We start from the raw sequence: 16,442 nt of genomic DNA, 5'->3' as shown, positions 1-16,442 counted from the left end.
TGTGTTGAGGCCATTTGCAAAATAGATAAACGCCCCCAGGCAAATGCTGTAAACGCACTATATTTTTTAGTCAGATTAAGATTCGTCTTGCGCGGCTGTGAGGAATAATCCTGGGACATTTACCACAGAAGGGCTGGTTTATTTTCACTTCGAGGAGGAGCAACAGATTCAGCTGAGAAGTGTAAGTGTTTTGTGCTTTGTTCTAATCGCGATATAGAATAACGTTAGTGTCTGTAAACGGACAAATAGCATATCCTACTGTTTAAATGTGAATTATGTTTCTCTCTCTGTGTGTGTGTGTGTGTGTGTGTGTGTGAATGAATGAATGAACGCACAGATACGCACTGTTACAGACGAAATAAAAGAACATTTCTTTGACTAGTTTTGGATAAAGTTTTTCAAATCAAATAGGCATCAAATAAGCTTCAAAATAAAGACATCAAATAAGCTTATGTTTTGTCAATAAACTAATCAACTAAGATGTTTGTTCCAATGCAAGCTATATTAAAATAATGAATCCTCAACTTTGAAATATGTATGATCAAACTAAGACATTTATGGAAAAAGACTATTTTCTTTTCAAGATGTTTCCAACTCTAACTTTGAACTGAAATAAAACCATGTCTATATGGTGAAGGGTGTGTGATAGAAGTGTCCAGAGTATGCACCCTGTATTTTAAAGAAGAACATTTAATTATTTGCGATACATTATTCATTCACAAAGAATTCAGGGACATTATTCATTTCCCTAAAGGTTAGAGTTTTCCTCATTTTTTAAATTAAGGCATTAAGATTTTTTATTCCTCTTCTTAGTCAACTTTAGCATGGGTGTTTTCACTTATTCTAAGCAGTGTGTGTGTGTGTGTGTGTATATACACTACCGTTCAAAAGTTTGGGGTCAGTGAGAATTTTATTTTTATTTTTTGGAGGAAAGAAATCAATACTTTTATTAATCAAGGAATAATTAATTTGATCGAAAGTGACAGTAAAGACATTTATAATGTTACAAAAGTCTTTTGAACTTCCTATTCATCAAAGAATCCTAAAAAAAAAAAAAAAAAAACTGTACAACTGACAGACCAACAACTGTTTCAACATTGATAATAATAATAAATGTTTCTTGAGCATCAAATCCTCATATTATACTGATTTGTGAAGGATCATTTGACACTGAAGACACTGACACTGGTGATGCTGAAAATTCAGCTTTGATCACAGGAATAAATTACACTTTACTATATATTCACACAGAAAACAGCTGATTTACACTGGAATAATATTTAATACTATAACCGATTTTTGTTGTATTTTTAATCAAATAAGCGCAGCCATGGTTAGCAGAAGAGAATTCTTTTAAAAGTATTTAAAATCGTACCGACCCCAAACTTTTGAACGGTAGTGTATATATAATTAAAAAGCAATTTTAACCAGAAACCAGTCCTTTGTTGTGTATCTTTGGATTATGTTGTGTTGTAAATAAATCCAAACAATCTAAAAGCCATTCTTTTTTAACCTGTTAAGCTTCAAGCCCATTTTTGAAAAATCCCCAGATATGGCATTCCCAAACTGAAACAGATACAGTTCATGAACCCTTTGTACTAAAAGCACAAGTAAGATCTCATTTGAAAGCTGACACCTGGAAGTTTATTGTAAATGTAGAATTAATTATTATCATAATGAAAAAAATAGTTATAAATAGCTTCAAAGTTTTGTAAAGTTATTATACATTTATTTTTATGAAACATCTTCATGAAAATAAAATTGAAGTTGGCATTGTAGCAATCTAGAAATGCACTGCAGCTAAAGCCACATGTCTGGCCATGTTATATTTAAAATTTGAAGATGATAAGTCTAAAACTCTGTATTTAGTTCAATGTTTTTCAAGATCATGTCATATGACTTTATTTTGATTAGACTGGTGTTTATTGTTTTCTTATAAGCATCTATTCAGTCTATTGCCTCTATTGTTTTGTGATGCAAAAACGAGCCCCATTCAGTGTCAGTCTCCCCTGCACATATTCACACCTCTCCAGCCAGTTTATTGCTCTAAATATGCTTTTCTTTTGTCTGCATTATAATCACTAACGACTAGCAATTCACACTGTTTCAATCCCTCATTTATTTTATAAAAGTTCTCACTTCACAGTGAAACTGTATCAAATGCCCTTTTTGAAAAACGAAACATTTCAGTAAGCATTCTTATTTAGAAAAAAATCATAAAAATTACACCGAAGTAAGGTAGCAGGTGCTCAGTACTAGCTAGCATGTTAGCTTAGCACACCATCAATACACGACAATTTATGAGAATAAAACTATGTTTGTTCTCCAAACTTACTTTATAGCGCAAGTCGAGTGTTTTAAATAACTTTCTGTAATCTGATTTGGCTTCAGATAAAAAAATCAGATAGAAAATATATTATTTTATTGTATTCTGCACAATTTGAAAGTCTATCTCGATTAGCATTACATTATACATATAATCAATTATTATGAAAATACCTGACATGACTCGAAGAACACAGGTAAATCAAATATCATTGCAATCATGTTTATTGTCTTCAAAACATCTTTATCTGCACTTTACAGCGATCTCGGATAGCTTTGTTGTGGCAGGACTTCCTGAATGTCACATGATTATGGCTCTTCTTCATGTGATCCATATATTATGGACTTCTGTTCAAACAGCGCCCTCACTTTCAGGATGAATTGATAACACAGTACAGAGTATACAGCGCTCAAAATGATTACATCGACGCATTTGGGTATAAATTCAATAAATATTATTCCTGTCTATAGAAGTCTAATGTAAAGCTATGAGAATCTATCAATATTTCTCCAAATCTGCACATGTTTGAGCTAAAAGCCCTGAGGGACGTTGTTTTGTCAAGCGCTGTCATGACGATCGCACGGGAGTTTTTTTCTGAATGAGACCGGCTGAGGCTCATAATTCATATTAAAGGTAACGACTCATTTTTTAATTTCATAACTCCTGACACAAATTAAGACATAACTGTCACTATAAGTTTCTCAGAATACAATAGTGGTCAAATACTGAATCTTGAGTCTTATATCTTTTTAATGATGTATAGTTTGTCAAGGTATAACATTAAATCTGATAGTATATTTGAACTAAATAAATAAAAAAACGCTTCAGTGCGCCGACGCTCTGGAGACGGTTAAGAGGTTAAATCTCCTCATTCTTTGTGCAAGGCTCCTCATAAGGGCCTGATAGCACCTAATAGGGCCATTATGGGAGGGTCTTTGTCTTTCTCAGGTGTGAAATGCCATACATATTAATGAGAGATCACGCCTCCTCGCATAAAGCTTTCTCACACTAAACACGTCATACACATTATAAAAGACTTTATTGACTTATCTGAATGAGTAGTCAGGATGATTCTCACATAGTTTTGGAGCAAATATTCTAGGCTATGTGATACAATTTTCAAAAGTCTTGTGAATAAATAATCAATATGTGTTTTGTGGCCTTATTTCAGAAACTTTTATTTTTAAGTTTTTAAATAACCATGCATAAATAATATTCTCTCAAAAATACAAACATGTACATACATGTTGCTCAAATATTATGGTAGCCCCGTTTGTGCTATATAGAGTGAATTTACACCGTTGCCATTAACATGTTTATAAATAACTGAAAAAAGCACAAAACGTTACGCCATACGCAGTTGTCCACGTCTGTCGCCATGGTTACGTCATGGCTATGGCAGTATGAACGGAAACCGAGGATAGCGCGGATATTGCGTCATTGACAGGCGACATTTTTTTCCGGGACGGCCACTTATTTAAAATTGGAATTTCTCTGAAATAAAAAATCTTTGGAGAGTTTTGGGATATTGTAAGTACACAACTGCAGGAAATATATCACACTGTGCAAGTGATTTTTGGATATTTTATTACAAAATTCTTACATATTGAGAATTTGAGAATTTGAGAATTATCTCCAGTCCAGTAGTCTCTAGAGACTAGTTCTACCTCTAAACACTCAACATGTTAACACTAGATTAGACAGACATATAGGTCGACAGACAGACAGATCGATAGATAGATAGATAGATAGATAGATAGATAGATAGATAGATAGATAGATAGATAGATAGATAGATAGATAGATAGATAGATAGATAGATAGATAGATAGATAGATAGATAGATAGATAGATAGATATAGATAGATAGATAGACCTCTACTTACCATCTCCATATAAAAGAGTTGGGAAAGAGAGAGGAAGGACCGAGTGAGGGGTGTGGCCTATCCGTAAGTGACAGGGATGAATAGCAGGACTGTGGAGTGGGATGTGCTGGCCTCCTGCTGACCCTCCTCTGGCCAGTGTGTGGATTCAATATGACTAGGTAAACACACTGCTGGCCTTGTCAGAGAGCAGGCCCAGCCACTGGTTTATATCATATACACATCTAACCCTTAGCAGAAACTCCATTGCCAGAGAGAAAGAAAAACATCAGGAGACTACATGTAGCATTATTTCATTTAAAGAAACTGAGGATATTTGATTTTGTATGTGCGTACTTACCTAATGGATTTGATTGAGAGGAGAGCATATGATTTTGGTCTTTTTTTTCTTTTTTTTTTATATAGTACAGCCTAATCGGGCCTTACATTAAGGCTGACTTAGCTGTTAAAAGTAAAATTTTCCATTCTAAAAGCATTGTATATGAATATTTAAGCTTTTAAAGCTGTTCAGTCATGACGTCAATTTGTAGACCAACTTGGAGGGCTAATCCACCACTGGTTCCCTCTGGATTTTGTAATGGGATTTTAGAATTGAAATTTTCAGAATGTGAGTAAAATAAGGTCTATGGTGAATATTATATAACAGATTTTCCTATTTTGTTTATGTTTTGTGCTCTGAAAACATAAGTTGTTACATGAGAATAAATACAGATCGGGTCCCCTATGTGATCATGGCCACTGGAATCGTTCTAACCATTCCAAAACTTTCCCCCGTCCCCCCTGATCCCCCCTTATCAGCGGCCCTGTTCACATTTGAGAAAATACTGTTAATAATTTATTAACCACTTTTTTTTTTTTTACTCATAAATCGAGAACCACTATTCTAAACATGCATTAGAACATATATACATAATACTTTTCCAAATTTTAGGGCTACAAACTGAACAGCAGTATTTGATTTCAATATGTGGACCTCACTATCCAGGTCAATAAATCAATCAAGGAGTAATCCAGGTGTCAACAACCAAATCACATTAAAGTAGGAGGAGCCTAATCGCACTAAGCCTTTCCCTTTATTCTTCCCTTGAAATAATACCTCTACCCTACGAGGAGCTCATTATATTTGGGCAAGAGAAGTGTTCTCTAAATTTAATCCATCCTTCTCTGTTTTTCCTCCCTAGCTCCGTCCATCTCTATTCTTGCATTTCACCTCAACTTTTTTTTATATCCTTTCTGTCTAGACATCTCAAAGCAGAGGTAAAGGAGGGAGGCCAATTACAGAGGTTACAAGCTGCGCCGCAATTAAGGAAATGTACAGTTCAGCAGAGTTCAGGGATTAAAAAGGCCGTCAAAACTGGAGAGCCCTGTAAAAGTATGACTCATAATTCAATGAGTTTTCCTCATTTTTTAAATTAAGGCATTAAGATTTTTTATTCCTCTTCTTAGTCAACTTTAGCATGGGTGTTTTCACTTATTCTAAGCAGTGTGTGTGTGTGTGTGTGTATATACACTACCGTTCAAAAGTTTGGGGTCAGTGAGAATTTTATTTTTATTTTTTGGAGGAAAGAAATCAATACTTTTATTAATCAAGGAATAATTAATTTGATCGAAAGTGACAGTAAAGACATTTATAATGTTACAAAAGTCTTTTGAACTTCCTATTCATCAAAGAATCCTAAAAAAAAAAAAAAAAAAACTGTACAACTGACAGACCAACAACTGTTTCAACATTGATAATAATAATAAATGTTTCTTGAGCATCAAATCCTCATATTATACTGATTTGTGAAGGATCATTTGACACTGAAGACACTGACACTGGTGATGCTGAAAATTCAGCTTTGATCACAGGAATAAATTACACTTTACTATATATTCACACAGAAAACAGCTGATTTACACTGGAATAATATTTAATACTATAACCGATTTTTGTTGTATTTTTAATCAAATAAGCGCAGCCATGGTTAGCAGAAGAGAATTCTTTTAAAAGTATTTAAAATCGTACCGACCCCAAACTTTTGAACGGTAGTGTATATATAATTAAAAAGCAATTTTAACCAGAAACCAGTCCTTTGTTGTGTATCTTTGGATTATGTTGTGTTGTAAATAAATCCAAACAATCTAAAAGCCATTCTTTTTTAAATCTCCTCATTCTTTGTGCAAGGCTCCTCATAAGGGCCTGATAGCACCTAATAGGGCCATTATGGGAGGGTCTTTGTCTTTCTCAGGTGTGAAATGCCATACATATTAATGAGAGATCACGCCTCCTCGCATAAAGCTTTCTCACACTAAACACGTCATACACATTATAAAAGACTTTATTGACTTATCTGAATGAGTAGTCAGGATGATTCTCACATAGTTTTGGAGCAAATATTCTAGGCTATGTGATACAATTTTCAAAAGTCTTGTGAATAAATAATCAATATGTGTTTTGTGGCCTTATTTCAGAAACTTTTATTTTTAAGTTTTTAAATAACCATGCATAAATAATATTCTCTCAAAAATACAAACATGTACATACATGTTGCTCAAATATTATGGTAGCCCCGTTTGTGCTATATAGAGTGAATTTACACCGTTGCCATTAACATGTTTATAAATAACTGAAAAAAGCACAAATGTCAGTGCATGTCAAAACATCCCAAGGGCCTCAAAAAACCCTTGGTCCCCAGAGGGTTAAATGTGTGTTGAAAGTTATAATGTTATACTACGTGTTAGTTTGTTTGCTATATACTAGCAGTGAGCTAGATCAACATTAGAAAAACATACTGACCATATTCTAACATTTCATCATGTTGAGCTAACGTTATATAACATTGATTTGTTGTATGTACATTTGCTCACCTGTCTAATAAAGCTGACTCGTGAAGCTCTGTCAAGTCCAAGTTAGTCGCGGACGTGGAGCTCTCGGCGTCTCAAAAACGCCACGCTGATATTGATCCTCAATTTAGTTCTCCTTGTTTGTCCCAAAGTCTGCTTGCCATGGTCTATGTTTGAAAGAAACAAGAACCGCGTGCCGCTAAACGTTACGCCATACGCAGTTGTCCACGTCTGTCGCCATGGTTACGTCATGGCTATGGCAGTATGAACGGAAACCGAGGATAGCGCGGATATTGCGTCATTGACAGGCGACATTTTTTTCCGGGACGGCCACTTATTTAAAATTGGAATTTCTCTGAAATAAAAAATCTTTGGAGAGTTTTGGGATATTGTAAGTACACAACTGCAGGAAATATATCACACTGTGCAAGTGATTTTTGGATATTTTATTACAAAATTCTTACATATTGAGAATTTGAGAATTTGAGAATTATCTCCAGTCCAGTAGTCTCTAGAGACTAGTTCTACCTCTAAACACTCAACATGTTAACACTAGATTAGACAGACATATAGGTCGACAGACAGACAGATCGATAGATAGATAGATAGATAGATAGATAGATAGATAGATAGATAGATAGATAGATAGATAGATAGATAGATAGATAGATAGATAGATAGATAGATAGATAGATAGATATAGATAGATAGATAGACCTCTACTTACCATCTCCATATAAAAGAGTTGGGAAAGAGAGAGGAAGGACCGAGTGAGGGGTGTGGCCTATCCGTAAGTGACAGGGATGAATAGCAGGACTGTGGAGTGGGATGTGCTGGCCTCCTGCTGACCCTCCTCTGGCCAGTGTGTGGATTCAATATGACTAGGTAAACACACTGCTGGCCTTGTCAGAGAGCAGGCCCAGCCACTGGTTTATATCATATACACATCTAACCCTTAGCAGAAACTCCATTGCCAGAGAGAAAGAAAAACATCAGGAGACTACATGTAGCATTATTTCATTTAAAGAAACTGAGGATATTTGATTTTGTATGTGCGTACTTACCTAATGGATTTGATTGAGAGGAGAGCATATGATTTTGGTCTTTTTTTTCTTTTTTTTTTATATAGTACAGCCTAATCGGGCCTTACATTAAGGCTGACTTAGCTGTTAAAAGTAAAATTTTCCATTCTAAAAGCATTGTATATGAATATTTAAGCTTTTAAAGCTGTTCAGTCATGACGTCAATTTGTAGACCAACTTGGAGGGCTAATCCACCACTGGTTCCCTCTGGATTTTGTAATGGGATTTTAGAATTGAAATTTTCAGAATGTGAGTAAAATAAGGTCTATGGTGAATATTATATAACAGATTTTCCTATTTTGTTTATGTTTTGTGCTCTGAAAACATAAGTTGTTACATGAGAATAAATACAGATCGGGTCCCCTATGTGATCATGGCCACTGGAATCGTTCTAACCATTCCAAAACTTTCCCCCGTCCCCCCTGATCCCCCCTTATCAGCGGCCCTGTTCACATTTGAGAAAATACTGTTAATAATTTATTAACCACTTTTTTTTTTTTTACTCATAAATCGAGAACCACTATTCTAAACATGCATTAGAACATATATACATAATACTTTTCCAAATTTTAGGGCTACAAACTGAACAGCAGTATTTGATTTCAATATGTGGACCTCACTATCCAGGTCAATAAATCAATCAAGGAGTAATCCAGGTGTCAACAACCAAATCACATTAAAGTAGGAGGAGCCTAATCGCACTAAGCCTTTCCCTTTATTCTTCCCTTGAAATAATACCTCTACCCTACGAGGAGCTCATTATATTTGGGCAAGAGAAGTGTTCTCTAAATTTAATCCATCCTTCTCTGTTTTTCCTCCCTAGCTCCGTCCATCTCTATTCTTGCATTTCACCTCAACTTTTTTTTATATCCTTTCTGTCTAGACATCTCAAAGCAGAGGTAAAGGAGGGAGGCCAATTACAGAGGTTACAAGCTGCGCCGCAATTAAGGAAATGTACAGTTCAGCAGAGTTCAGGGATTAAAAAGGCCGTCAAAACTGGAGAGCCCTGTAAAAGTATGACTCATAATTTTTGCACAGTAAAGCCACCGCAAATGGCCGTGTCAGTGATAAGGCAGCTTTTATATGTTGAGTGGGCCGGAGCCCGTGTGAAATAATTTACTCATGCGGCAGAGCAGTAAACAAGATTACATTAAGGTGATTGTTTAACCCTTTCACTCGTCACACGTCCACAAATTACTGAAAGCGGCAGCTTTGAAACAGCCAGATAAAATGCGTTTGAAAGCATAAACCACTCCAGATTATCACGCAATGGCGTACATGTGTCATTCCCATCCAGAATCGGGGAGTGTGAGAACTCCTTGGCAGGGGAGGTGGACCTGGGGTCTGGCGTTAACCACCCTTAAAACCTTGAGACAAGCGAGGGAGGATGCAGGTTGTGATCTTAATTTCATCCACCGCTCTAAACTGTTTCGCAGCCTGTAGAAAGGTTGACTCAGCGTTCCGCGCGGGCGTCCCATGACAGTTGCGAGATGGAGAGCTGCAGTAGAAGGCTTTCAGCTCCTTACAGAAAGTAGCTCTGTTAGATCCATTGACCTCTGCTGGACAAGGACTCTCTGTCTACACATCTGGCCCCCCTCTTTCCCCCACCTTGTGCTAGGAGAAAGAGAGCGAGGCGAGCGGGAGTGGAGTGGAGGGGGGGGGGGGGGGGTGTCCTGGGAGCGGCTGGCGGACAGGATGATGTATTTGGGAGAGTGCAGCAGCTGTCCTGTTGGGCTGGAGTGCAGAAGGGCTGTAGCAGCGTGGCCTCATAAAGAGAGGAGACTGGCCCCTGACATCCCAGCCTCTCTCGGATATAGAACAGAGACACACTGCCAAAAAGAGATACACATACTGTCTGCAACTTGATTAAGTTACAGTAGAGGAGAAGAGGGATATGAGAGAGTGTTTATTTTGCTTCAGTTTGCTTCTGCTCTTGCCAGAGCCCTGTCTTCTTCTGCCTCGCCACAAGCTGATCTCTGTTCTATCTATCAGTCCTCTACAACGCCAAGGTCAAAGGTCAGACACCTTCATGGGTGGCAGGCTGGATGAGGAGTGACAGTAAACCTCACTGTATCAAAACCAGATGATGTTGTCTGGTATGATTTCCAGATTTCTTAAAAAAAAAAAAATCTGGAAGTTGTTGACATCTTTCTTATGTAAATGTCTTTATTCACAGGTGAAGGTAAAAAATAAAGTTTCTTTTTTTCACATTTAGGCTTGTAAATCTACTTAAATACTAAGATTAATTAATCAAATGTTATGATGATTCATCAATCAAATTAATAACATATACTCACAAATATCGGTTTAAACACGTTACATTATTTTCATTTCATTACACTTTCTCTGTAGAGCGACCTTGGTCTTAGGAAATTGATTATTTATTTTATTTTATTTTTGTATTTTATTTTATTTTATTTTATTTATTTATGGCAGAAGAGTAAATCATTGGATAGACAATATTTAATAACAAATATGAATACAAATAAAAAATACACACACACACACAACACACACACACACACACACACACACACACACACACACACACACACACACACACATATTTGATATATATACTGAATTCATTTCTCCAGTCTTCAGTGTCACATGATCCTCCAGAAATCATTGTAATGTGATGATTTGCTCAAGAAACATTTTTTTCTCCTTTTTTTTTCTCAGAATTCTCACATGAATATAAATGATAAAAATTGTGTCTCACTTTTTCAGTTTCTTTCACCATAAGTGGCTTGTTTTTAGATGTTGTGTCAAAGTTATAAAGTAGTTGGATAAACTGCTTCAATGTTGGTAAATTAAAGAATTAAGGTTTTTTTTTATTATTATTTTTTTATTTATTATTATTAATTCGACTAAAAGAGGGCATTACATTGACACACCACCCCAAAATTAAAGATTTAAATCGTAAGTGTTTGTGTTTGCCTATAGAACAAAATAGCCAACTCTCTCTCTCTCTCTCTCTCTCTCTCTCTCTCTCTCTCTCTCTCTCTCTCTCTCTCTCTCTCTCCTGTTTGTGAACACTCTCAGTGTGCCAAGCAGAGGCGCTGTGACACGCTCCCACAAGGCCTCTCATTAGAAACAGAGCTGTCTGGCAAGCTGGACCATAAACTTTAGAGAGGTCACCCCCCCATCCTGTTCTTCTGCACTGTAAACAAGCAGAAAGGTTAGTACTGTATCCATCTGACACTGTCTTATCTCATTAGAAACAAAGGACATGGCGCTAAGTGCTCTGACAACAGCAGTCATAAAGCAGAGCTCTCCTGAAAACTCCCCCCGAGATAGTATTTCCCTGTGACTTTGGGTTGGGGGTGTTTACTGCATTTGTTGCTTGTTTGTTTGTTTTTTTGTGTGTGCGTGTTTGCGTGTGTGTGTGCGCGAGTGCGTGTGTGTGTGGACTCATGCTTGTGTGTATCTGGGCACTGGTTTGGTTACAGTTTGTTTAGCTAACTACCTTATGCAATACAGTCCCATAATGCATTATTTTGACTGACATCATACCTGCTTACATTTAGCATAAAAGTTCTTGTCTTTATTAATACTTTTATTTAGCAAGGATGGATTAAAAGGATGCATTTAAATTGGCCAAAAGCGACGTGTTACAAAAGTATTATATTTCAAATAAATGCTGTTCTTTTGAACTTTATATTCATCAAAGGATTCATCAAAAATTCAACAAAAATATAAATTGTTCAACAAACACTGTTTTCAACATTGATATTAACGATCTCAATATTGATTTTCAATATTGATATTTTTCAATCACTGGAAAAAAATTACACTTTGTAAATATATTAAAATAGACAACAGTTATTTTAATTTGTAATAATATTTCACAATATTACTGTTTTTACAGTATTCATGATCAAATAAATGCAGCATGGGTGAGTTTTGAATGGTACTGTAGTTTCTTCAAGCATGTCTATGCTGTTTTAACAGTTGATTAATTGATGTTGTTGGATATTGTTAACCATTGTTTTACCATTGTTAGTCATTGCTTTATCAACCTCGCATTCGGTTTGTCTCCATTCTGGTATGTTTTAATGTGTGTAATTGTTGTACCGTTTTGATCCCTCTTTTTGTTATCATGATCTAACAACTGTTATGTTGTGTTTCAATATGCTGCATGGCCCAATTTGTTTAAATGCAATGGAGCACAAATGTTGAATGTATAAAAGTGCCATACAGTCACATTTCTATGCAAATGTCCCACTGTCTCTAATACAGTCACTAGCGTGTTAACCCCTTTTCCATAGACTTTTTCCCCCAGGGGCGTGTACTGACTCACTTAACTGCGCAGAGACATATGCACGTACCGTATACGTGTCACTTCTTTTGTAAAAAACTACTCCTTTAAAGAATGTGGCTTTGCTAAGTTTTTTTCTGGTACAGATTCATTAGTTTTTGGCCTCTTGCTGCCTGTCTTCTGGTTTGCTGACTGCTAGTGGAAAAAGCCATTTAGCCCACTGAATGTCAAGGTTAGTGCGCGTTGTCCTTGTCATCAGTCTCGGCGGCAGAAGGTCAGGGATAAGCTTTCCTCAAATGGGCAGCGTCAAACAAAAGGGGGGCTGACTTAACTGGCCCAGAGAAAGAAGACCTTCTCTTTCAGTCGATAAACAATCCACTGGGCAAAAGCTCTCAGCAGCGTTAACCCCTGCACCGCTGGCCTTATAGTGACACAGTCTATGTGTGTGTTTGTGTGTGTTGGTATGAAGGCCATGGTAGTTGAAAAGCTCGCCAAGAAGGGTAATGTTTCTCCACGGTGCACTAGAGAGCAGAGTTGATCAATGCACAGTTAATATATTCATCAGCCAAACTAAATAATCATATTTGTCAGGGGGGGGGGGGTTCAAATAAATATGTAATCATTTCTTAATTGGAGGGCTGTAAAAATCAAATTCTGTTAGAGAAAACAGCAGGGCAGAGAGTGATGAATATATTTCTGTCTATCAGTTCGATCAGGTAGAGAGACATGTGTCTACCACACCTCTATCTAAACAGAAATGGAAATGTCATCTCCCGTGTGGTCCTGGCTAGCTCAGATCTCACTCAGCCAAAGGTGGATCTGCCGGGAGACATAACATATCATCTTAACTGTCTCACAACAGCCAAAATGGCCAAAACCCATAAAAGGAGCTTTGGGCTGTCAAACAGGGTACATCACATGCTCTACTGGGCCCTCAAAACATCCAGTCAAAGCTTTCTTCCTGTTAGCATATTACAACATATGTTATGTGCTGCTGCAGTGTAGCTCAACTGGCAACGCAAAGGTCATTGTTTTGATTCCTAGGAAGCACATGAAATGATAAAACATATACCTTAAATGCACTGCAAGGCTTTTTTTTTTCTTCAATTGTGAACCGTACTAAAGGTGAGATGACCCATACCCCAGAACACCTTTTCATGTGGACCCGGGTGCAGTTTGCTGGTGCAGACCCAAATGAACCGAACTGGGTCCATGCAGCAAAAGCCTCTAAGATGCTTTGAATAAAAAACACATGCGTATAAATGCGAAACATTTGAACACATGTACAATGCCTTGTGGCTGTTGACCTTTCTGACACTCACATTGAACGATGTTATTTAACCCTTGTGCACTGTTCGAATTCTGTGTACACCCTTTATGGAGCGGGTCAAATTGACCCTAATTGGATTCAATACAATTCCTCAAAAATCACACTATGAAAAACAACAAAGATTTAGATACAAACTGTAAACTTTTAATATCAACATTTGTCAAACATTACAAAAACATTATATCTGAAAATATGATTTATAAAAATGTTTTTAAACCACTTTTTGACAAAATTGGAAAATAAACAGTGTACTGACTTTATTTGCATGTATATATATATATATAATTTTTTTTTTTTTTTTTTTTACATTTTATGCTTTGAACATCGTAACTGAACAATACAATTTTGCTGTATAATGAACATTTTTAATTTTCCTAAGTTAACTTTCCCTAGTTTCCTAAGCCCTAGTTCCCTAGTTTCATTATTCACTCACAGGGAAGTGAGAAACCAAACATAACATAAACATACATCAAATAAACGTTTTTAATTTATGTTTTGGCTCTGTGAAGCTGCCTTTGAAAATCCTACATAAAAGTTTTGGTTAAAAGCTAGTTATTTTAGATATCTTGAATATTGAAATGAGAGCTTATTTTACTATCTGTGTCTGACAAAGATTTTAATCTGTAATTTGTAAATAATTCTAAACACTGTGATTTTAGCTTTTTCAAGTGTGTTTGGTTAGGGTTAGAGCACTTTTAGATACACTTGCATGTTAGAACTGGAGTTGAAGTGCCCTTACATACAGATAATAAATGTTTTTATTTTGTGTCTGTACAGTTGCTTTTGAATGGCTGCCTATGAGGGTCAAATTGACCCGCGAACATCACGAACGTAACAGTAATTTTGTTTGTATATGTCAAAACACATCAGCATGTTGAAACTTTGCATGCATGTTCATCGTGATAAATGAAAAAAAGTCACAAAATATCAAGACAAAAAACAAAGGTTAACCAGTATTTCCAACAACTAGAAAATCGAAACGGGTCAAATTGACCCGCAACATATAATGTAATTTGAAAAAAAAAAAACTGAAAAGGTTTCCTGGCACATCACACACTGAAAAGACTTCTGCTCCTTATTTTATTGTTGAGACTAATTAAAGTGTGAAACCACCCATAGACATAAAAGTGTCCTTACATAAATCTAGCATTCAGTCGTTCATTCATTTATTTTACCTTAACAAGGAGAGAGAGGGAGCAGATGGTAATGCAGTATACATTTTACTTTAGGTGGACCAAAGACCACATGGACAGGTAAAGCAAACAAATAAGCAGAATGAGAAGGATGTTGAACTCATCCAAATTTAAATATTACATCCGCAGTAGGGACAGTTCCCCAATACAAATAAAATAAAAAGGTCATTTCACAAATCATAGAGTGTAGAGGTGCTTTTATTGTCTTTTTTTTGTTGGAATTTGACAGGCCTTGATCCTGACAGGGTTTTCATTTTTGTGTGAACTACTCCTTTAAATGTTGCACAATTTAGCAACAGCAGTAACATAATGATGAGCAGTTTAATAATGCATCATCAGATTTCTTCCTGTTGTAGTCTCAGCGGTGTGGCTTGTCATTGTGCCCTTGGGAGGGCTTTGAACACACAGGCCGTGATAATCTCTGCTATCTCCGTGGCTTATTCTCCAGATCTCTCTAATGGTACGACAGTGTCCACAGTGGCTGCAGTCATCTTAAACGGATGAAGGCAATTCCAGCGGCGGTCACGTAGTAGTGTATTCCCAGTGTCACCTTGTCATTTGGATCCTGTTTGTGCAGTACTTCGGGTAAAACCGAGGGACGTGTGTGCGGTTCTCCGTGAAAGATATCCTTTGCCCCCCTCCTCCGTCTCTGTCGCAAAGGTCTAAGCAAACACAACTTCGCCCTCCTTCATTAACCTTCCTCCGATCTCTCTCCATCCATAGAATTTCTCTCTCTCATACATACTTTCTTTCATTCCTTCCTTCTCTTTAGCCTCTTACAAGGTTAATGTTTGCACAGATGAACTTAATTAAGGTTTTTTTCTTTTTTTTCAAATGACTTTGGCAGTTTGTGTGTTTTAGATTTTTAAGAGCAAGACAGGATTATTATGCTTGAGGATCAGGCCTAATGTAAAGCAGTGGAGCTGAACTCAGAGCAATGACATTAGTAAGAGTGTCTTCTCATTAGAATAGATTATTATCAGGGATAACAGTTGGATATACCATATTACAACATGGATGTTTCTTTAGCCCTATATCAGATAAGATATTTTTTTTTTCACGTTTTTGTCTCTTATGCTCACAAAGGCTGCATTTATTTGATCAAAAATACTGTAAAATTGGTCATATTAAGAAATATAGTTATTTGTTCATTTAAAACATCAATATATTTTAAAATGTAATTTACTCCTGTGATGACAAAGCTGAATTTCCAGCAGCCTTTACTGCAGTCTTCAGTGTCTCATGATCCTTTGGAAATGAACTCTTTCATGCAAATTGTAAAGAATTTATTTGGGATAGCCTATTTTGACAATCTCAATTAATTCACTCATTGTGATTCAAGTTGATTGTGTTGCATGGAGTCGAATGCTGGCATGCTGTGCTGGATTGCTGGTGTGTCACTCTTTGACCACTGCTGTAATGATACAATTCGGTGCCAAAAGGGCATTCCGCATTGCATGGGCACGTCCTATGAGCGGCACAAGGCACCGTCCACTTTATGGTGGATGGCAAACACCCATGCGGACAGCCGTGGTAAAGAT

General features: G+C 36.6%; 1 long non-coding RNA gene across 3 annotated transcripts in view; it reads left to right on the top strand.

Annotated features, from left to right (window-relative positions):
- The window catches only part of LOC130072677 (uncharacterized), a 79,322-nt gene that overhangs the window by 41,676 nt on the left and 21,204 nt on the right, over nt 1-16,442 (top strand). For 2 of the 3 annotated variants that reach the window (XR_008804152.1, XR_008804151.1), the window contains exon 1: nt 11,168-11,298. The exons of the other annotated variant lie outside the window; for it this stretch is intronic. This is a non-coding gene — a long non-coding RNA (uncharacterized LOC130072677). Of the gene's footprint in view, nt 1-11,167; nt 11,299-16,442 lie in introns of those variants that run through there. 3 annotated transcript variants of the gene reach the window in all.

Source organism: Rhinichthys klamathensis, unplaced genomic scaffold, assembly GCF_029890125.1.
Source record: "Rhinichthys klamathensis goyatoka isolate OS25496 unplaced genomic scaffold, OSU_Roscu_1.1 h1tg000502l_1, whole genome shotgun sequence".
NCBI lineage: Eukaryota > Metazoa > Chordata > Actinopteri > Cypriniformes > Leuciscidae > Rhinichthys > Rhinichthys klamathensis.
The sequence above is the reverse complement of the archived record's forward strand: the minus strand, read 5'-3'. Positions and strand labels throughout refer to the sequence as shown.